This window comes from Euprymna scolopes, chromosome 30, assembly GCF_053919585.1.
Source record: "Euprymna scolopes isolate OS-2025 chromosome 30, ASM5391958v1, whole genome shotgun sequence".
In the NCBI taxonomy this organism is placed as follows: Eukaryota; Metazoa; Mollusca; class Cephalopoda; order Sepiida; family Sepiolidae; genus Euprymna; species Euprymna scolopes.
The window spans coordinates 5,509,859-5,532,562 of NC_136511.1; the positions used below are offsets into that span (position 1 = coordinate 5,509,859).

Below are 22,704 nucleotides of genomic sequence, written 5' to 3' on the forward strand. Positions count from 1 at the left end.
GCGCTTATGCAGCCATTTTTTCCACGTAATGAAATGAATTGAATTTTTTGAGTTAAATTTTTTTTCAATTTTTTCACTTTAAAAATCTATAAAAATTATTCTATTGGGTTCAATTTTTGCGATATTTGCAGGTTTAACGTGAAATTTTATGCTCTTTCCAATAAACCGAATATAATATTCTAGACAAACATTTTTTTTTTTAAATTCACCCCCCCCCCAATTTTGAAATGTCTATTAAAATGAAAATAATTAATTTTCTCACCTCAGATTTATATATCAGAAATTAAAGATAAAAGATCAATAAATATTCAAATTTAAAACAAAAACAAAGGAATAGTTATATGCAAATTTACCTGTAAAGTCAAAAGTTTAAAACCTTTTTTTTTAAAAAAAACACGTTAATTTTTTTTTTTTTAAATGAAACCTCATATTTTGAAAATATTGTCCAGTAAATATTGGATACTTACTATAATTTTTTCTATTTCATTCAATGTTGTTTTATTTTAGATATTAAAAAAATTCATTCCATAAAAAAGATATAAAATATTCTAATTCAAAAACTCATGTATTTCTTTAAGAGAATAAAAAAAATGGAAAATTTGTCGAGGGTGTGTTTATAAAAGTAAACTTACTTATGAGTGAATGTGATCATTTTTCAAGTACGGTGACCTATGCTGACTAACTTTTGTTGACAGCAAACACATGTCAGAAATAAAAAGGGGAGATTAATTATGGCGCTTTTAGGCCACCATTGTTCTCAACTGGAAGAAAGGGAGACAAACCTGCTCTGTGACCATCTGATATGACAATTTAAAATCGCAGTATTTTTTAATCATTGCTTAAAAAATTCTTTTATTTAAAAAGTACATGGAATATAAAGTATAAATATGGATAAATTCTTAACAATGAAGAATGGAAGTACCCATTGATTAGTATTTTTTATAGGTAAGTGATTTTTTGGAATTTATATATATTTATTATATTCAAAGTAAGTTAAAATTTGTTGATTTTCTTGAAATCTTTTTTAAAGAAAACCGATTAAAAAAATATTGCATATTTTGCTATTAAACCTGTTATTGTTTTAAAATTTGGTCTTTGCTCCTTTTATTGAAAAAAATTAGGGTTTAAATTACATTTTTCAAGTAGTTATAAGCTTCGAAAGATAGTAAGTCTAATTATTCAATTTTTTATCACGCATTTTTAATGGCAACTTCTGACACTACTAGCAAATGACATTGGTATGATAACTGACATTATGTATATATGACCTAGAAGTTTCATCTCTCTGTTGCAGATATTAACAGTATGAGACTCAAAAAAAGAAAGCAACCCCTGTCATGGACTTGGGTCAGAAGCAGAGAGTATTATTGAATTTCTGGTAAAAATGCACTGAGAATGGCGATGATTATGTAAAAAAAAAAAAAAAAGAAAAAAAAAAATTCTGGAGCACAAAAGATTGCTCGTTTTAATGGTATCACTTCCCTCTCCGTATCTCTTCAACTTTTTGAGTTAAAAACTACAATAGGAGGCTTCACTTTTTGAACGACCTTCGTGTGTGTTTGTGTATGTTTATATGATTATACAAACATTATTGGTTACATATGTGCATACATGCTTCAGTGAACTTCCAATTCAAAGATATCACTTCATGACTAAAAAAAAAGAATCGATACTGAAACGGGAGTATATATATATATATATATATATATATATATATATATATATATATATATATATATATATATATATATATATATATATATATATATATAAGAGATAGAATAGATAGATAGATTGATAGATAGGAAGAGAGAGAAGGGGGGAATAATATTGATATAGATAGATATAAACAAATTGGGATAGATAAATAGATAGAACCATACATACATACATACATACATACATACATACATACATACATACATACCGATATACAGATAGATGAATATAAATACCAAGACAGAAAGATAGAAAGAAAGAAATGAACAGATAGATAAAATGAATACTTGCTTCGTTGTTGTCTGTCGTTCCGTCCAGTCAGACGTACTAATTTCTTTTGACTTACACCTAATTCCCCGGATGTTAACGCATATTCCTACCCACTTCCTTTCTCCCCACCCTTCCAAACGGAAATACGGAAAATTTTCAGTCCCGACAACTAAACATGTGTTGTTTTTTTCTTTTGTTGTTGTTGTTTGTTTTTTTTTTCTTTTGTGTTTTTTTTTTTTAATTCTTATTGAATGAATCAGAATTTAGGGGACGACAAAAAGTCAATTTCATTTTTTGAAAAATTTCTTCGGGGCCGGGATCAAAGTGTAGTATCTGTTCTGCAGATGCTGCACTTAAGATAATTTGTACAACTCAATGGAGGGGAACCCCTCTATATTGGGACAATTATTAGTTTTGGTAACCAGAGTGCCCTCTTTTTGCCTACTTTTAGGAGAGCTGGTTTTTACCCCACATTAAAAACGGCCTTGTGCCTAATTTGCTTTCGTGGGTAAGCAAATAAATACATTAAAAGACGAACGTTTTGTTAAATTAGTGAAATTCAATTTATTTTGGTTTACCTATTCATTTGTTAGCTATTTGCGTTAAAAAAAATAATCCATCTATACTCCTATGAATTCGTTTTTCTTTTGTGTGTATTGATATTCATATTAAAACCACTTTTTTCTATTTAATGTATTTATTTGCTTCCCCATGAAAGCAAATTAGACACAAAGTCGTTTTTAATGTGGAGTTAAACCAACTCCCCTAAAACAAGGGTAAAAAGGGGGAACTCTAGCACTATCCAAAAAAATAGAAATTGTCTCAGTACATTGACCAAGGACCAATTAACTTATGTGCAGCATCTGCTGGAACAGATACTACACTTTGAGGTATTTATTCGCTCCCCCACTGAGCAAATTAGGTACAAGGCCGATTTTTAAAGTGAGGAGTGAAGGGGAAATGGGGACCAACTCCCCGGGGAGTAGGGGAGCTGGATAGTGACAATTGGTATGAAGGGTTGCCCCTACATTGACCAAGGTCTTATATGTGGGGTTTCCCCCACATATGGTCTTTGCTTGCAGTATCTGCCGGAACAGATGGTATTTATTTGAAAAGAAAATACAATTTTCTTATATATGGGTTGTGGAATCGCATTCATCAGCAAAAAATCTAGCTAATTTGCATATTTTTTTAAACATTCATTTTAATTAATTCCCTATTAGTTGTTTCGGTTTTCTTATGGCATGATCATCTTTAGTTAACTATTACGTATAATTATATTCATGCAGATATTCTACTTGATTTATACTTGCATAATATTTGTGTAAAAAGTTTATAGTAAACACAAAATTGTTTCCATATATATTTATGTATACATATATATTTTTGTTTAACAAATTTTGCCTACCAAACTCCTCCTAGAGTTTTTGGTCTACAGACATGAAACTTCATATATAAGATATTTGAATCCATGCAAAACTTTATATTTGGGTTTTAACATCCGTGCAAAAGTGTGAAAATTAAAAAAAATAAAATTTGCCAGGTGAAGGTCGAATGCCAGCATTACGAATGCATAACGTAGTATTTATTGGTTCATGTTTTAATTTTTAGCCTTGCAGTAAACATGTTTTCATAGTCTAGTCATTGACGGCAGAGGCAAAATAAATCGTGAGCTAAACGTTTTGGTTTCGATTCTCGGTGGTGGTGCATGAGTTTTTTTTTTTTAATACTTTTTAAATCCTTACTATATATTACATCCCATCTATCTATCTATCTATCTATCTATAAAACTGAAAATGTCTGTCTGTCTTTTCTTTATGGTTGTTAAGGGAGACTATTATACAGAAAGGCATTACTTTACATATTCACACTTTTTAATATATACATATGCACATAACCTTATGAACAGTACATAGGGCCCGAGCAAAGCCTGGCGGAACTGCTAGTAATCTATAAAAATGAAAGTGTGTGTGTGTGTGTGTGTGTGTGTGTGTGTGTGTGTTTCCCTACCAAACTACTCTTTTAATTTTCAGTCTACAGACTCGAGATTTGACATAAGGGGTATTGAGATTTGGGAAGATCTTTTTAATCGGTTTTCGGCCAGAAACTTGGCTGTCAAGGGGTAAAAATTCAACGATTTGACCTTTGAAAACTCTACCAAACTCCTCCGCCAATTTTGGATCTAAACACTTAATATTTTAAATGTAGGTTACGTGGACATGGATCAAACATTTTGATTTGATTTAAGCCCAAAACAATAAATCTTAAGAGGTCAAAATTGGGGTCAAAGTTTTAAAAAATTTGATCTCTAAGTTCTCTACCAAATTACTCAGCCAATTTTTGGTCTAAATAGTTGAAATTTTACGTAAAGTGTAGTCAGATATAGGGCAAGCTTTTTAATCGGTTTCTGGCCGGAAATTTGGCTGCCAAGGGGTCAAAATTCAAAAGATTTGACCTTTGCCGTCTCTAGCAAACTATTCAGCCAATTTTGGGTCTAAACATTTGAAATTTTACATAAAATATATTCAGACATAAAGCAAGCTTTTTAATCGGTTTCTGGCCGGAAATTTGGCTGCCAAGGGTCAAAGTTCAAAAGATTTGACCTTTGCCGTCTCTAACAAACTATTCAGCCAATTTTGGGTCTAAACATTTGAAATTTTACATAAAGGCTATTCAGTAATGCAGCAAGCTTTTTAATCAGTTTTGGAGCGAAAATTTGGCTGCTAAGAGGTCAAAGTTGAAAGAGTTGCCTTTGTAGACTCTACCAAACTCCTCCACCAATTTTGGGTCTAAACAGTTGAAATTTTACATGTAGGTTACCTGGACATGAATCAAACTTTTTAATATATATATATATATATATATATATATATATATATATATATAAAGCTGAATGTCTGTGTGTGTGTGTGTGTGTGTCTAGTCACGAATAGGCTCCTATATGGTTGACTATTATAGAAAACTGATCACATATAATGATAGAAGATGTATTGAGACACAGGAATGGGTATGTTTGATCTGGCATAATGATGATTCATTAAAATTGTGGGGTCCGCGTACGCGCCTGGTCCACAAAGTATGGAAATAAAAAATTTAAAAATTAAAAAAAAAAAAACGTTTACAAGTGTTTTTGATATAGATGTACATAATAATACTTTGATAAGTATGTTTTAACTTAAATAAGGATGGTATAATAAAATTGTGGTGTATGCGTTCGCGCCTGGCCTCCATAGAATGTAAATAGGCACAAACTTTAATAAAGACTTTTCATATCTATCTGCGTAAGTATACTTTGATAATTATGTTTCAGTTTGAAGAAATATGGTATAATAAAATTATGGGGTATTCGTTCGCGTCTGACCTCCATAGAATGGAAATATGTCACAAAGTTTAATAAAGACTTTTCATATCTATCTGTGTAAGTATACTTTGATAATTATGTTTCAGTTTGAAGAAATATGGTATAATAAAATTATGGGGTGTTCGTTTGCACCTGACCTCCATAGAATGGAAATATGTCACAAAGTTTAACAAGGTTTTTTAATATAGATCCACAGAATATTGTGATAAGTGTTTCAGTGTGAACAGGTATGGTATAATAAATTATGGGGTTTATCTATTTTATTTTTACTTTCATCATATTTTGCTTTGGTTTTGATACCCTCAAATTCAACCCAAATTTACAAGCCTTCCTTTTCATAACCTATCATACTTTCATAAATCAGAGTCCATTTTCTGTAGGCTGTTTTTGAACCCAGTCAACGACGGGTACTTTTGCTAGTATATATATATATATATTATATTATATTAGGTATTCTTAAGGCACATTTCGCTCTTGACAGTTATCAAAGTTTTCCTCTCGGTTATTACAGCATTATTGGTGATCTGCCTCGCACAATGTCTCATAGACCCATCTCTAATCTTTATCTCTCTCTCAACTTATGCATAGATCATTGTATAACGATTAGATCACTCTCTGGCTGACGTAAATGAACATTTAAAATTAAAATGTTTAAATTCGACATTATTTCACGCGGTTAATGGTAGCCGAATGGATTAGGTCTTCACTAAACCGAGCCAGAGATGTCTCGTGATGCGGGGTTCGAATCGTTTGACTGGTATTAATCGTGACACCCTGCACTGAAGATTCCCGAAAGGATGAAACACTAGTATCTGTAGGTATTTAATAATTATTATAGTAAAAAATAATTATATATATATATATATATATATATACATTGTTTTTTTGTTTTTTTTACATGGGGGGGTCACCACTTATCAAGGCCAGGAGGCCACTCGAGGGTAAGGGTTAACGAGTGTACAGTAGTCAATGGGAAAATGTCGTACTTCATTAGTGATGGAAATTGGATAAATTGGATTACTTGCTCATATTGGACTTGAAGACGACCATAATATACTCAGTAGAAAAGCAGGAAAACGGAACAGTTCCACAGGTGTGCAGTTCTAAGAAATAAGCTTTGTTCATGGAATCTATGTTTAGGTTTAGTACAGAATAATTAACAAAGCCTCTCTCTCCATGTTGAGAATGGCTTTCTAAATAATAGTATAAAAAATACTATTATTTAGAAAGCCATTCTCAACATGGAGAGAGAGGCTTTGTTAATTTGTTATTTTAGCACTGTCCCTAAATTGCAGAAGTACCAACACATGATATCGAACGTTCACATCAAGTATTTATGGCGCCGTCTTGAATCCTTACCTTTACCTGAAAAAAAAAAAACAAACGCTTAGAAACGTGTCAAAACTAAAAAGCTATGCAAATCGATAGAAGATTAACATTTCTTGCCTTTGGTAAAAGTTATTTTGTTGTTAATTTGTGTTTTTTATCACCCATTTTTATTGTTGTAATGTCGTAATTTTTTTTTTAAATGTCTTCATGCATTTATAGAAAAGAGAACTCAGTCGTTTGTTGTGAGTTTTAGTTTTAACTTTATTCTAGAGAGAGAAATATCTAAGACGAGAGAGACAGACAGACAGAGACAGACAGATACAGACAGAGAGAGAGAGAGAGAGAGAGAAAGAGAGACTAGTATTCTTTTAACTAATTAATTAACCATCTTAATTAAGGATCAAATGGATAGACACAGTGAACAGAATTTGAATGCAATTTTATTATTAGCAGTAAAATATACAGATTAATGTAGAAACCACCATGGAATTTCCACAGGGTCTCATTAATAAATGAAATAAAAATAATAAAATCATTGTGTACAGTGTTCTGGTTGATTACAACCCCCCCCAAAAAAAGTTTATGTACAGAATGTTTTGGATAAATTTGATATTTTTTTGCAAAAGAAAGAAAAAAATGTTGAGAAATTTCTTGGCTTTCATACAGCAGTTTTCGTTCTGTAAATGTTTTCATGTATGTACAGAAAAGATAGACTAAGACGTTTGTTGTAAGTTTTAATTTGAAGCTTATTCTAGAGAAAGAGAAAGAGAGAGACTAGTATTCTTTTAACTAATTAATTAACTATCTTAATTAAGGATAAATGGATGGACACAGTGAACAGAATTTGAAAGATGGGATGATTAACTCAGATGTAGAGACTAGTGACAAGACCCCAACAACACACACGCACAAATCAACTGTATACAATGTGTGTATCTGTATGTTGTCTTTATTGAATGAATGCCTCCGTTCAATCTCAAAAGACAAAGGATACCCCCTGTAGGAGCCTCAGCAGCTGTGCATGTAATTGTGTGGAAAGGGTTGTGCAATCCCCAACCACACCTCTCCTGAATCGTCACAGCTTGAGTCCAGTGGCAAGGAGAAGTCCAGGACGGTTGGAAACAATGCCGAGATAAGCGGAGAGCACATACAGCACCTAGAAGTCCCAAATGGTCACCCATCTGGTACTGGCCAGGCTCATCGTTGCTTAACTTTGGTGATCTGAGGGGAACCGGTGTGTCAAACGTGATTATGCCATTGTCTTTATCATACCTGTGAATGGGGAACTATTACTTTTCCCCCTTGTTCACTGACTACACAAGAATTATGACATCTATATATATATAAAAGCGAAAATGTATGTATGTGTGTTCGCTTTTTCTGTATGTCTACAAAAGGCTTTTTTCAGAGAAGCGGTCGGTCGGTTCACAACTTTTTAAAACTTTTTATATCACATATAAATCGTAATATCTCAGAGTTAACAACGAAGCTCGCTTGTCTATTTAATTTGCTCGATTTTGAGAAGATAGATATTCAACATTTGTCGCTTGCCGCATGTGGGTTAGTCTTTTTCCTATAATATCTTTGGAAAATAAAAATAAAAAAAGCGTTCCTAAATGAAATACTATCCCGCAGTCAAACTTGACCTCATTAACTCATTAAAACGGGCACCTGCCAAATCCAAGTAATTAAATAAATTCAAACGTGTTTCCGTTAACATCTCGTGGTGGGGCAATGGTTAACGTCGCAGGGTTTTTTTTTTTTCACACTTTAATTTACAACTTTGCCTCAACGGTTCGGGTTCGATCCTCATACTTACTTTTTTTTTTAACCCCCACCCTCACCCCCGGAGTTTCCACACACACCTCCAAACACCCGGACAACGCTGGGTACCCCTCGCTAGTGATCGATAAGACAAAGAAGAACCATGGTACATGTTTTTTGGAGTGCAGGCATGACGCATAAGACATAATGTAGAACATTAATATTTAAAAATATTTAACACATAGTAATCTTTTAACTAATTAATTAACTATTTTATTAAAGAAAAATGGATGGACACAGTGAACAGGTATTCTTAAGGCACATTTCGCTCTTGACAGTTATCAAAGTTTTCCTCTCAGTTATTACAGCATTATTGGTGATCTGCCTCGCACAACGTCTCATAGACCCATCTCTAATCTTTATCTCTCTCTCAACTTCGATATCTATGACGTCATACATCATGTTGACTGATGTCTCTTTGCTTTTTTTACTCTACTTTAACATATTTTATCTCACCTAACATTACATAACATCTCTTTCTGTTATTTTTTGTGAGAATTGATTTATTTCCCAAACTTCATGTCACTTCTAACTGTACTTAGTCAAACCCTTGTCAAAATACACACTACCTGATGTAATCACTATCCGATTTCTGCTAAGTTATTAATCGGATGTCTAGCAATTTCCTAAAAAGTTAATTGCCTGCACCTTGCTGACTCTGCACCCTATTTATGTCATAAATTTATGTGCGAGCATAATGATTACTAGTGGAGGTATCTACTAATATTTAATGGTGCTGTGTTGTCATTGCGTCTCTTAGCATCTTTATCTCTGATTACAGCATCCCCCACTCTATAATGATTTCCATTTCTAAAATTATTTTTAAATGGGTAGAAAAGGAAACTAAAGACAGATTTTTCAATGTTTATTTTTGGAGATAATTATTTAGCACATGATATTGAGACGGGCTGGTATTCTCTTGACTAATTATCTTATTTTAGGTTGACATGGAGGATAGATATCATAGGGTGGGCATTTCGCTCTTGTCGGTTATCAAAGTTTTCTTATCATTATTACAGTTTTATGATTGATCTTTCTTGTGCAAGTCCCATAGGCAAACTGGTATTTAATCCCCCGTTTCTCTGTCAACTTTAATATCCGTGGCGTAATGTGTCATGTCCTGACCTCTCCTTGTTTTTTTTTTAATTTACTTTTGATCTTTTTAACCTCACATGATATTTCTCTCAATTAACTTTCATGGTGACTGGTTTATTTCTCAAACTTTGTGTCACTTTGACCTATACTTAGTTCAATCCTTGTCAAATTAACACTAGCTGATGTAATCGCTATCCAACATAGGGCCATCCATAATGTAGCAAGAGTACAAAATCGGTTTTACAATTTGGAGGGGGGAGGGAGATGGCCTCATTGCTCTCAAGATAAAATCATAAAATCGGTAGGAAAAAATGGTATTAAAAGTCTTTTATGATGACATCTATTTTTCCTTCTGCTACCATTTATGCGAAAGAAAATGATGAGTTTCATAAGCTGCTGGGTCTATTATATTGGTTTATTCTCCAAACTTTGTATCACTTCGATGTGCACTTAGTTTGACCCTTGTCAACATTAAAACTAACTGATGTAATCCTTATTTGATATAAAGTCATCCAAATTATTGTTCACTATAATGTGCGCTTGCCTTTATTCCATCAATCATTCCCAATCCTCTCATAACATTCTTCATCATTTAACTGAGATTAAAAGACCAATTTCCCATTCACGATGCTTTTGTACTACCTTCCCACCACAGGAAGATGTGGACAAGTCCAAGCAGATGGGCGATTGGAAAAAACGGCACATCAGAAGAGTGGTGTATGCTGCCTCTGCAAAAATCGCCATGAACACTTAAAAGACATACTGTCATTTCCCAAAAGAGGCATCTCAGGCAATTGGCAATAAACCAAGATTCTCTCAATGGAAGAGGGTAAAACATGGGAGGATGAACCTTCTAGAACTGAACAGGGCCGTATTTCACCTGAATAGAGGAGGGCAAGTTATTACTGCAGTGGCCTCTACTGGTATGAATGCGACCCTTTCAATTTTTTTTTTTTTTTTTTTTTACACGGTGGTCACCACTTATCAAGGCCCGGAAGCCACTCAGGGATAAGGGTTATAGCAAGTACAGTACGTTAGTGTGGAGATTTGAAGTGTTTACTTAAGGGGGCAGTTCATTAGGAATTTGCTAACGTTGGACTTGAAGACATCCAAGTTGTAGTCAGGTGGGAATTCACATTAAGCCAGCATATTAACGACTAGTTTCCTTCTAGGTCCACCCTCCCAGACTTTGCCTTCTCTCTTTAAGAAGGGGTTGGTTTATTGCTAGTCGCCTGAGATACCTTTGACTTGGGAGTGCCGATGGGACTGCCCAAGCACATTTTACGGGTCAGAGTGCCCCTCCACAAGAATGCTAACTCAATCTCATTTTTTGACCCTGGTGTTACAGTTCTTGCAGTGGAAGAGAACTAAATACTCTCCCTCTATTGAGCAAGGCCCAAAAGAGTACTTATAGCTTTCTACTATGATTGTTCCCCCCCCCCTTGGACAGCTAGACTTTGGAATTCCCTCCCTGTTTCCTGCTTTCCCGACTGTACTAACATGCTAGAAGTTTAAATGAATATGAACAGATATCTCGCTGCTCAACTCTCTACTTAAAGTGCCCCTGTATGCATGATCCCTAATTCACAATAGATCCTTACGTTTCAGTGGCAATTTTCCTTGCTTGGGGTGAATATGAGTCCAAAAAGAAAAGAAAAAAAACAGAAGAGTTTTACACATTAGGTAACATCTCAATGTTACCTAATTTGTATATCATTTTGCCAAACGAACTCCCATTAATTAACAATTCATCTTTTTTTTTTTTTTTTAATTTGATGATTATTTTCATTATACTACCCACAGCTATATTTACAGATATTTTTTATTTGGATAAATGCATTTTTGGAATAACCCAGCTCTTTCCGGTCCTTTCCGGTTAGTTTATTTCTGACTGTTGTGATTCTTGCTTTTCTCAATGTTCCCAGGAAACGTCAGGCCACAGGTTCCACTAGTAAAATATAAAATCGTCCTGGTTTGAAATTTCTAAGTTATTATAAAGCTAGACAGATGACGTAAGCATGAAAATGGATTCTATATACTTACACCGTGTTCAAAATATCCTATCAAAAAAAAAAAAAAAAAAAAAAGAATCAATGTTTGATATTGTAATCTAACGTTTTGTTCGAAAAGTTTTTCAATTTTTGAGATGGGGATCAATAATTTGGATTATTTAGACTACTGTTCTCATCTGGGATATTATTCTTACAACGTTTCAACTGATGTAACTTCTTCAGGTGTGTCCCATTGAATTCAAGAATATTTCTGTCAGACTCAAGAATCTGAGTTCTTTAATGGAATGTGTCCCAACAAACTCATAGCATTGATAGTCACTCGCCATAAATACTCTCACTAAGCTGAAAAGCAGCAAAATCCCACCCTTTCACTGCAGAGGTTCCCTGATGCCGGCGAGCCTTCTACTCTAAAAGTTTCTTTCTTTGAACTGTTAGATTTTGAAACTATCTCCTTGTACCCTGCTTCCCCTACTGTACTAACATGTAGAAATTTAAGTGTAAAGTGAACAAACATCTTGCTGCTCAACTCCCTACTTAGAATCTCCCTGTATACATCGTTTCTAATTCATAGTAGCCCCTTACATCTCAGTAGCAATTTGCTTTGTTTTTGGATGAATATGAGTAAAAAAAAAAAAAAATTTTAAATAAGTATTCTTAAAATAACTAAAAGCTGTATCTCTCCTAGATCCCGTGTAGATAAAATGTGTCCTGGAATTGCCATTCTATCAATATTTATTCTGTTCTTAACTCATAATATTCATGAGTTATTTCCCTTGAACCGTATTCAAATTATCTACCCCGAATTATACTAACTAATGAGAGAATGCACTCTCTACTTTTATAAACCAAAAATATAACTAAATTCACACACATGCAAATTTACAATAGGACATTCTTCCTCTTATTATAGATTTGGGCTTCAAGCCAGTTGGAACACGCCCAACTAGCTCTCCATCTTAGCAGGGTTATTTAAACAACTCAAGTGTGGTTCTGGCCAGACATTTTTCATGGTCGTAGTCGACTTGAGACTGTAGTGAAGCCAAAACTACTATTTCTCCATTACATTCTCTCTACTCTTCCCTTTCCCCCTTCCTTCCTCCTTTCCTCAAAAATGTGACCAGAGGTTGTAACCAATCAGGACGGAGAACAGTTCTGGTGGGAAAGACAAAAAGAGAGATACAAAAAGTGTTGGAAGGAGACGCGAGTGGTTCCAGAGTCAGGGGACAAAAATGAAAATCACAAACTTTCTATAACCTGATACCACTTGTATGCTGAAATGAATATAAAACCGTTTCGTTTGGAAGTTCCTTTGTTTCTTTATTATTATTCCCAGGTCGGTTTCTACTCCCGTCTTATTAATTTCGATGACTCCCCAAAAGGAGGACCCGCCGAAATGGTGACCTGCCAAATAAGAATTACATTATGGTAACCGCCATAAGACTCCCTTCATTAGTCTCAGACATCATCAAGGTTGTGTTTATGCATACATAGCCCAATGTATCTCTCTTACTTCTTGTTTATCCTGACAATACATGTAAAAGATGTCTAGTAATTGTATTGGGATAATGAATTTAGAACAGAATCAGTAATTGTATCGGAATCAGGAAAAAATATTGGGATCCTCCCATAACTAGTTAGAAAACAACATAATACATTTCTTCATAATAAAATATTTATTTAAAAGCCCCAAATTTTCAGCGTAAACGTCCTCATCAGGAATGTAACAAGAAATTCTGTTTTCCTTTTTATTTTTTTAATGACATATTTTACACAATTAGAAAGACGTAGAAATCCGTTTGTTGTTATTGACGACGTCAGCTCAAATGTCGATATCAGCAGGAATTTATGCGCAGACATGTATTTTGAGATAAGGAATTATAAAAGGACGAGTTTTTGTTAGCCCCCGCCCCCAACTTTATGTTTTTTAGACCTTTATGTATTCACAAAAAAATACAACACACACAAAATGGTGACCATCGTCTGTGAAGAAAATATTCAAAGAGGTCGTTGCCAAAAAAAAAAAACGTAAACATCAAATTTTCTTGTTTCAGTACTTATTAAGATATAGTCGATTTTTTTTTAATATATCGTTTTTAGTGAAAACAACAGCACTTACTTAATTGATTTGTCGAAAATAGTAATATATCCAAAAATTACTAAAATTCATTGAGTAGAACAACTACTTTTGTGTTTTTAGTAAAACAAAAAAAAGGTCCACCATTTAAGTGTCGAAAAAGGAGATAAGCATGTTCCCTGTATTTGCAATCTTCAATGTGTTCACATCTAGGGAAAATATAATTCCCCCAATTTTCCTTAAAAACTACTTTTAACTATAAATAATTTTCTACTCGATTAATTTTCGTAATTTTTGGATATATTATTATTTTCGACATGACAAGTAAGTACTGTCGTTTTTGCTTAAAACCATATGTTTTTAATCGATCTGTCGACGCAAGCACCCTTATTTCTTAAAATTAACAGAAAAAAATATCATAGTTTGAAGCAAATTGTTTTCAAATGTAAGAATTGCTTCACACATTTTTCATTCTTTGGTACTTGTTCACTTTATGACCTAATCCCTGGCAACTTTGCACTCTTTTTATTTTTTTTTTATTTTTTTTTTTTTTTCGTTCAAGAAGAAAGAAAAAGGCATGATAAAAAAAAGTAAATAAATGATTAGTACTTCTGCATGTCAGTAACATGAGACGAATGTGTGCATTTTAGTTTCAAAAACCGCCGACAGGTGTCGCGTGTCAGGCAAAGAACAAAGGTCCATAACTCTTTCTTTTTCTAAAAGTACGTGCAAACTAGAATTATATTTTGCTACATTTTTATACAATCTATCTGTACAAAATAAAAAATTATTCTTAAACCTCTATAAATGTTTTCTGTTTTTTTTTTTTAATTAGATTTAGCTGCATTTTTATACGACCTTACCGAAAAAACAATCTATAAATGTTTTGTCTTTTTTTTTTTTTAATTATATTTAGCTACATTTTTATACAAACTTACCGGAAAAAAAATTCTAAAAACAATCTATAGATGTTGCATGTTTTTTTCATATTTATTGTTTTATTTTCAGTTAATCACTCATTGAAAAGAAATTATTTGGTCAATTTTTATGACGTGCCCCAGTGTTTTATAAACACCCCAACCTCCTCATGTTAAGAACGGCTTTCAGAATAAACAACCCCCCAACCTCCCTATGTTAAGAACGACTTTCGAGATTGGGGGTTATTCCGAAAGCCGTTCTTAACATGGGGAGGTTGGGGTTTGGGCACGTCGTAAAAATTCACCAATTATATTAATTATTAATACATTAAAATTATATTTTGATACATTTTTTTTATTCAATAAATGTTTCAATTTTCATATATTTTTGTGTTATTTCTTTCGTTATAAATTTTTGTGTTATTGTAAACACTTGTTTATATTTGAGGTTCACAGAATGGCCGCTAGATGTCATTCCTCTTTCCAAGAACAGGGGTCGATAACTCGTCTCTGTTGCTAATATGTAACTGTCCTGTAAGTGCCAAATGATTCCTTGGGAACGCCGGGTATGAACATCTGGTTGTATTAATAAATAAATAAATAAATAAAAGTGCAGCAATACAAAAACAATAAATAAATAAATAAAATACGCACCTGTTCTTTAATAGGTGTTTGCAAGATGCAACAACTTTAGAAGCAAAAGCAATTAATTGGAATCAAATGAAGTGTATATTTGCTTGTCTTTCGTGGACGTACTGACTCTCTAAAAAGTACTGACTCTCTAAAAAAAAAAAAAAAAGGAAGAAACGAGACGAAAACCACCCTATTGTAACAGACCTATGAATTAGATGGCACCGGTATTGTTTGTAATGGCTACAATTTGAGAAAGCGACACAATGTTTGTGAAAAGTTAAGGACAGTACAACAAAATTGGTTAATTTTGGCTAATTTAGTTCACAGAGTACATTCAGCAGCGAACGTGTCGCACTCGCGACAAAAAAAGGTGGTTCCGGCTTTTTTTTTTTTTCTTTTTCTTTCAAAGAAGTTTTTTTTGTGTTTATTCTTTGTTTATTTTGGACTTCTAATTTAAGCCTTGTGCAAATGGCAGTTTAATTATATTGTTATTCAGTATTGAACTGAAAGGCTTACTTACAGAAAGAGAGAGAAACAGGCGGACAGACAGAGAGGGGAAGGAGAGTGAATAAAAGAGAGAGAGAAAGGCAACAATAACCAAGAGACAGTTAGTGAGAGAAAGAAAGTAACGGTGAGAGCGAAGGCGAGATGAAGGGGGGAGGGGGAAAGAGAGAAATAGTGAGGGAGAGTGCAAGAGAGTGATAGTACAAGGTGGAACGATAAAATTGTCGCCCTAAAGAAAAAAAACTACGACTTTATTTTAAAACTTTTATTGAAAAAATCAATTCAGATAACTTGACTATGTAGTAGAGCTGGCATCTATTCAATGTAGCCGCCTTCAGCCTCAATCACTACCTTGATACCGTTCCGGAACTCGGAACATGCCTTTTCCACAAGCGCCGGCTGGAGCTTGGCGAATACTCGGCAGATGATAGCAATCAGGCTGGCTTTGGCGTTGTAGGAGGTCATGTTCGTGATGTTCTTGACGTATGGCCAAACGAAGTAGTCCAGTGGGTTCATATCAGGGAGGAGGGGAAGGGCAGTGAGAGAAAGGCACAAAGTACTAGCGCTCCTTCTGAAGCCAACCCTGTGTCTCTTTGGACTTGTGGGTCGGCGCTGAATCCTGCTGCTATATCCAGGGTCTGCCAGCAGCCATCTGATTTCACCAGGGGATCATCACACTCTTCAGCGCATCCAGGTATACTTTGGTGTTGACTTTCAAGCCGACTTCGAAGATGTGAGGTGGCATGTTGTGGCCATCACTTGAAATCACACCAAAGACCATAACCATGGCCGGAAACTTTGTTTTCGTAACCCTGGGGACGTCCCTGTTATTCATGGCAATCAAGCGATGCATTTTGAGGGTGCTGATTGCTGACAATTGTCCTGTGGTCATAACTTTGATCGGTAGAGAGCATGAGTTGTACAGTGGCGCATCTCTGATTTCACTCGTTGAACATTGTGTCACTTTCAGACATGATGGAAGGTTCCTATTGCTCTTGAAATTTGTACACAACTGAACAACTAGTAGATGGTCTGCAACAAAAAAGAAAACCGGAAATGGAATCATGTCGTCTTTTCTAGGGTAAGAATTATATCGTTCCACCCTGGAAGAGAGTGAAAGAAAAATTAGAGAGAAAGATAAACTGAGAGAGAGACAGACAGACAGAGAAAAGATAGAGAGCGAGAGAAGGAAAGCGAGAAATGAAAATATCAAGGGAGAAAGAGCAAGAGAGCGGAGGAATAAGAGAGAAAAACGGTACACAAGAGAGATAGAGGGGGGAGAGAAAGAGGACAATAGCCAAGAAAAAGAAAAAAAAACAGATAGAGAAAGAAAGAAAGAGAGAGTAACTGCGAGAGTAAAAAAGAATGAGAGAGAGAGAGAGAGAGCAATAGAGAGAGAGAGTGAGGGAAATAGATTGGTTTGGTTATTTTGTTTTACAGCATATCAACCCTTTTTAAATTTGTTAACGCCAAATCCATAGTACACTTTTTCAGCAGAGATAAACATTAATAAAAAAAATTTTTTTTAACCTGCATCACTGGTTAGCATAAATTTGGTAATATATATTTTTTAATTTATAAATCAAACCCTTTCTCCATCTTTCTTTTCCCTTGTATTTTCCTTTTATTTTTCTCCCTTCCTTCTCTCTCTCTCTCTCTCTCTCTCTCTTTTAATCATTTACATCATTCCATTCCTCACCCCACATCTCTTATCGTTCGACCTTTCCTTCTGCTATTTTACCATACCTCGTCATCTAAAACATTCACACACCGTGGAAGGGTGTGAACAGTAGCAAGCAACGGCTAATGATACACTACTTGAAAGCTCTTCGTTAAAACTCTTTGGCTTAACATTCACAGGCAACATGAATTGGAGCAAATACATTGAGGACATTGCCAAGGCTGCTGCAAATAAAGTGGGCTCCCTCTACCATGCTAGAAAGTTACTCACACCTGAGAGTATCTTGTACCTCTACAAGACCACCATTCGCCCATGCATGGAGTATTGCTGCCACATCTGGGCTGGTGCATCTGCTACTAGTCTCACAGTCCTAAACAGGGTTCAAAAAAGAGTCGCCAACTTAATAGGTCCCGCACTATCAGCCAAGCTCCAACCTCTGTCCCATCGTCAAAATGTTGGATCTCTGTGTCTGTTTTCAAGTATTTTAATGGAATTTGCTCTGACAAATTCCAAGCACTTGTACCCCTTCGACGTAAATATCCCCCCCCGACTAACCCGGCAAGCAGCAAAATCGCACCCCTACACGTTCATTCCTAGCAATCATGTTCGAAAAAGTTCACGTGAATTATTTTAGTTTTGAATAATAATAATAATAACTATTCATAACTATTAATTACAGTATTTTTACTGTTTAACAATTTCATTTCAATTCCATTATACATGTTGAAATCAATTACCTCTCATTTTTGCCGTTTGAATTAAACGCTTTTACGTTGCAACATTAAAAAAAAAACATTAAAAAGCACAATCTTCTTCCACAAACGGCTAAAAGAACATTTTCAAACATGATTGCTAGGAATGAACGCTGTCCACACTACAAATTTCCAGCTCTTTCAACGGGTTTCTTTTTCTTTTTCTTTTTCATTTCGATACTTTTTTGTGACCAAGAGCGGAGGTCCGCTTGAAATATAAAAAAAACAATAAAAATATTAAATACAAAAAGTAACATGGTTTTTCATGCTTCAAAAAAACCTCATAACCTTTAAATCACTATCCTAGAAGAATACATGTACTTTTACAATTATTTATATATATATATATATATATATATATATATATATATATATATATATATATATATATATATATATATATTGTATATATTTAGGCAGCATTTTCTCATTTAGACAAATATTATTGAATAGCACGGAATTATTGTTTTACAGTTTTCCTTTTTATCTTCTCCAACCTCCAAATAGTCCTTTTTGTGTTTTTCTCAAAATTGTATATGTTGGATCCATAATCGCGAGTGCTTTCGACAGAAGTACTTCTATCATCCTCAGGCATATTGTAGAAATAAATGTAGGGATTGTTTTTTTAATTTACTTATATATATATATTTTTTTCCTAGTCACGTGGTAATTTTCTATGTCACAGAAACCCTTTCAACACTAAAATTGAATCTACTGCAGATGAAGCAGAAGGGCTGGCAGAGTTTAAGTGTTCAGAACAATTAAGCTGACCTTCAGTAACAAAGACGACCTCTCCAGCTTCTGGTTGTCTGTTCTGGATGTGTATTCCCTACTCAGCATCTGTAATATTCATACAATTCGCTGCAAATTATGTTTGTGAATGTGGATTTTCTAACCTGGTCACCATTAAAATGAATTCCAGAAACTGTCTTGATGTTAGGAATGATATTTGCCTTGCTGTATCCAAGACAGCACCGGACATAAGACATCAGAGAAACAAGTCAAGGGGAAGAAGACATCCTCAACTGCATCAGCAATGCTTGCATCGCCTTCTGTTGAATTTGATCATGATTCTCATTTCAAAAAGAAATAAGGTTTGGAAAACACTCTGAATTAGTTTTTCATATTTGTCTTGTTGTGTCTAAGATGGGGATGAACATAAGAGGCCTCGTCACATGAGCTCAACAGCAAGTGTGTCATTTTCATCAAAATTTTCACTTTATAGTAGTTAAATAAACAATAACAAAGAATCTGCATTTCTGTGGAGGGGATCACGAGTGTTAAGATACTTGGTCATCAAAGGTTAAGAAACAGTTATAGAGTCAATTCACTATCGATTATTATTATATTGTACCCAATATATAGTAGTGATTTCAAAAGTTAAAAAAAAAAATATGACTTGGATGCCTTCAGCTAGAATCGAAACCAAAACATTGCGTTCCAGCCTTAGTCGTTACCGTTTGAGCTATTATCAGATGGATAAGAAATGGTTAAAAATGAAGCGACTATAGCATATAAATATATATTTGCACATGCATACAAGTGCATTTTAAGTTTTAATATTTTTTCAATTTTGACCTCTTAGCAGTTCATTGTAATGGCTGAAAATCCATAAAAGAACTGTCCACAAAAAATGCAATCATTTGACCCACCTCGCACTGCTTTTTGACCTTGCTTCTCGAAGGAGACGCAGTTTGAAAAAATAGAGAGAGACACACAGACAGACATAGTGAGTTTTATAGATTAGATTTAGGAACTCGAATTCTGACCATTTTTAACCATTTAATCCTCTCAAAAATGTTGTGCATTCTCATTAAATCTTACTCTCGAATGGCTTTTGGGCCTTGATAAACTATGACACAAGAAGAATATCCAAATCGTTTTTTAGTTTATATTGCTTAATTAAATCACAATTCAAGAGAGATAACTTATATCGATTTTATGCTTGTATTCTGTGTTGTTCCTTATTTTATCTTTCCAAGTCACACACACACACACACACACACACACACACACACACACACTAAAATTTAATCACACAGGAGTGTTTCTAAAATGTGCATTATTGCATTCACCAAAACCAAACCCATTGGGGTCAAAAAGCAGGACTCTTGAAAAAGGGCTCTACGTATTAGAAAACACTCTCCTCACTAAAAATATGAATTTTTAATCAATCAAGGCTCAAAAAAAAAAAAAAGCTTACTTCTGCCAGTTTCTGGAGCTTTTTAAAAAATATCAAAAGGCCAAAAAGAACTTCTTGCGACAGGCTGAGAGAGAGGACGCAGATAGCACGCACGCACAGCGAATACAGTAGCACACACAACAGGTTGTATCACACAGCAAGGAATATTGCTTGACTTTCTCTTTCTCTCGCTTCGCCTACAACACGTCATCTGTTTCTTTTCCTCGCACATTCCTTACTTTTTTCCTCTCTTCTTTTTTGTATACATTTGCACACAAAAAAAAAACTTATTTTTTTTCCTTTTAACGTAAATAAACAAAACTTTTCTTTTTTTTATTCAATTTTCACCCCAAACAAGACACAGTGACACTTTGGAGTAGGGGGTTACTATTAGGGACATTATTTGCGGGGGGGGGCATTATAAAGAGAAATGAGTAGCAAGATGTTTGTTCCCATTACACTTGAACTTCTGCATATCAGTACAGTTGAGAAAGCAGAATCCCGGAAGGGAGTTCCAAAGAATTGCAGTTCTGGGGAAGAAACTATTGGGAGTAAAAGGCTTTCTTACACCTAGGGATCTCTACTGTAAAGGGGTGGGACTTAGTTGCTTGTCGGGTTTGTCGGAGGTAGTCACATCGAGGAGGTACAAGTGCTTGCAATTCGTCAGAGCATTCACCATTAAAGTATTTGTAGAACAAGCAGAGGGATGCAACATTTCATCGATGGGACAGAGGCTGAATCCTAGATGACAGTTCAAGACCTATCAGGTTGGCGACTCTCTTTTGAACCCTGTCCAGGAGTGAGAGACAAGCAGCAGATGCACCAGCCCAAATGTGACAACAGTACTCCAAACATAAGCTAATGGTCGCCTTATAGAGGTACAGGATACTTTTAGGCGTAAGTAATTTTCTAGCATGGTAGAGAGAGCCCACCTTCTTTGCAGCAGCCTTGGCAATGCTTTCAATGTATCTATTCCAGTTCATGTTCCCTGTAAACGTTAGGCCGAGGAGTTTAAAAAAAGTATTTTCAGGCAATGTGTTCTTGGTCATTGCTATTAGTGGTAGAAAAGGTTTCTTGTAGTTATTGAAGGAAACAAGCTTACTCTTGGCAGCATTGAATGTGACCATTCATTTTTGTCTCCGTTCCATTACAGATTGGAGGTCATCGTCTAGTGTTTCTGCCATTTCCTTAGATATGTGTTCATTTGTTTTCCCCTCATGCATGTTATAGAGAGTGGTGTCATTAGCAAATATACCCATTTCAGAGACAATTTTATCAGGGAGGTCATTTATGAATATCAGGAATAATAAAGGTCCAAGGATAGACCCCTGAGGTACTCCCGCATTTATATCATATTGTTTAGATGTACGATCGTCAAGGACAACTTGGATTTTTCTCTTACTTAAGAAGGATTTAATTGCATTATGTATTCTTTCAGTGATAACATATGATCTAATTTTCCTTAGAAGACCATCGTGCCATACCCTGTCAAAAGCCTTAGATATATCAAGGGCTACCACTCTATCCTCCCCTGTTTTGTCCAGTGAACGGTATATATGTTCAGAGACTACAGTTAAGATATCTGCTGTTGAACGGGCTTGCCTAAATCCATATTGTTTGTTGGTCAGGAGTTTAGCAGCTGTTAGGTGTTGGACTAGGACTTGATTAACTAAGGACTCAAATATTTTGGTGAAAAGCAGGAGGAGGCTAATGGGGCGATAATTTAGTGGGTCAGTTCTTTCACCAGAATTCTTGAAGACTGGTACCACAGAAGCGGTTTTCCAGCAGTTGGGAAAGCAAGATTCGTTAAGGCATTTGTTGTAAAGTTTGGAGAGAACTAGATCAACTTCAGCAGAGCATTTTTTTAATAGCACAGCCGGGATGAGATCGGGTCCACATGCTTTTGAGGTGTCAAGGTTTTTTATGATACCATGTACCTGAGAAGGGGTGATTTTCAAAGCGTCTAGTGTGGCGTCTGTCCACAAAGAAAAGTCAGGGAGGGAGTGGTGTGCCACGTCCATTGTGGAGTTTGAGGCAAACCAACTGGTAAGCAGATTAGCCTTGTTGGTTGCCGTGCAAGCAACCTCATGATTGTTTGATAGTGGGGGAAATCGTTGACTGCCCATTATTTATTACACTGTTGGAGATTTTCCAGAAATCACAGGTTCCTAATTTCTATGCTTCGATGCGTTTTCTAGTGGTTTCAGTGTAATCCGTCTTAGCTATTGCTATTTCTTTCTTACAATTATTTCTAGCTTATATATACTTGTGTCTGTTTAAACTGAACTTATGTCGATTGAATCTGCAGAACGCATGCTGCCTTTGAGCAATGGCAGCTGTACAAGCAAAAG

General features: G+C 34.9%; 1 protein-coding gene across 2 annotated transcripts in view; it reads right to left on the bottom strand.

Annotated features, from left to right (window-relative positions):
• LOC145254577 (uncharacterized) overlaps positions 1 to 15,577 on the bottom strand; it is a 44,652-nt gene extending 29,075 nt beyond the window's left edge. Inside the window, exon 1 of one of the 2 annotated variants that reach the window (XM_080113187.1) lies at positions 15,256 to 15,577. The gene's annotated coding sequence lies outside the window, so the exon portion shown is untranslated. Of the gene's footprint in view, positions 1 to 2,010; positions 2,111 to 15,255 lie in introns of those variants that run through there. The other variant, XM_080113185.1, reaches the window with a different exon arrangement.
• Positions 15,578 to 22,704: the final 7,127 nt, after the last annotated feature.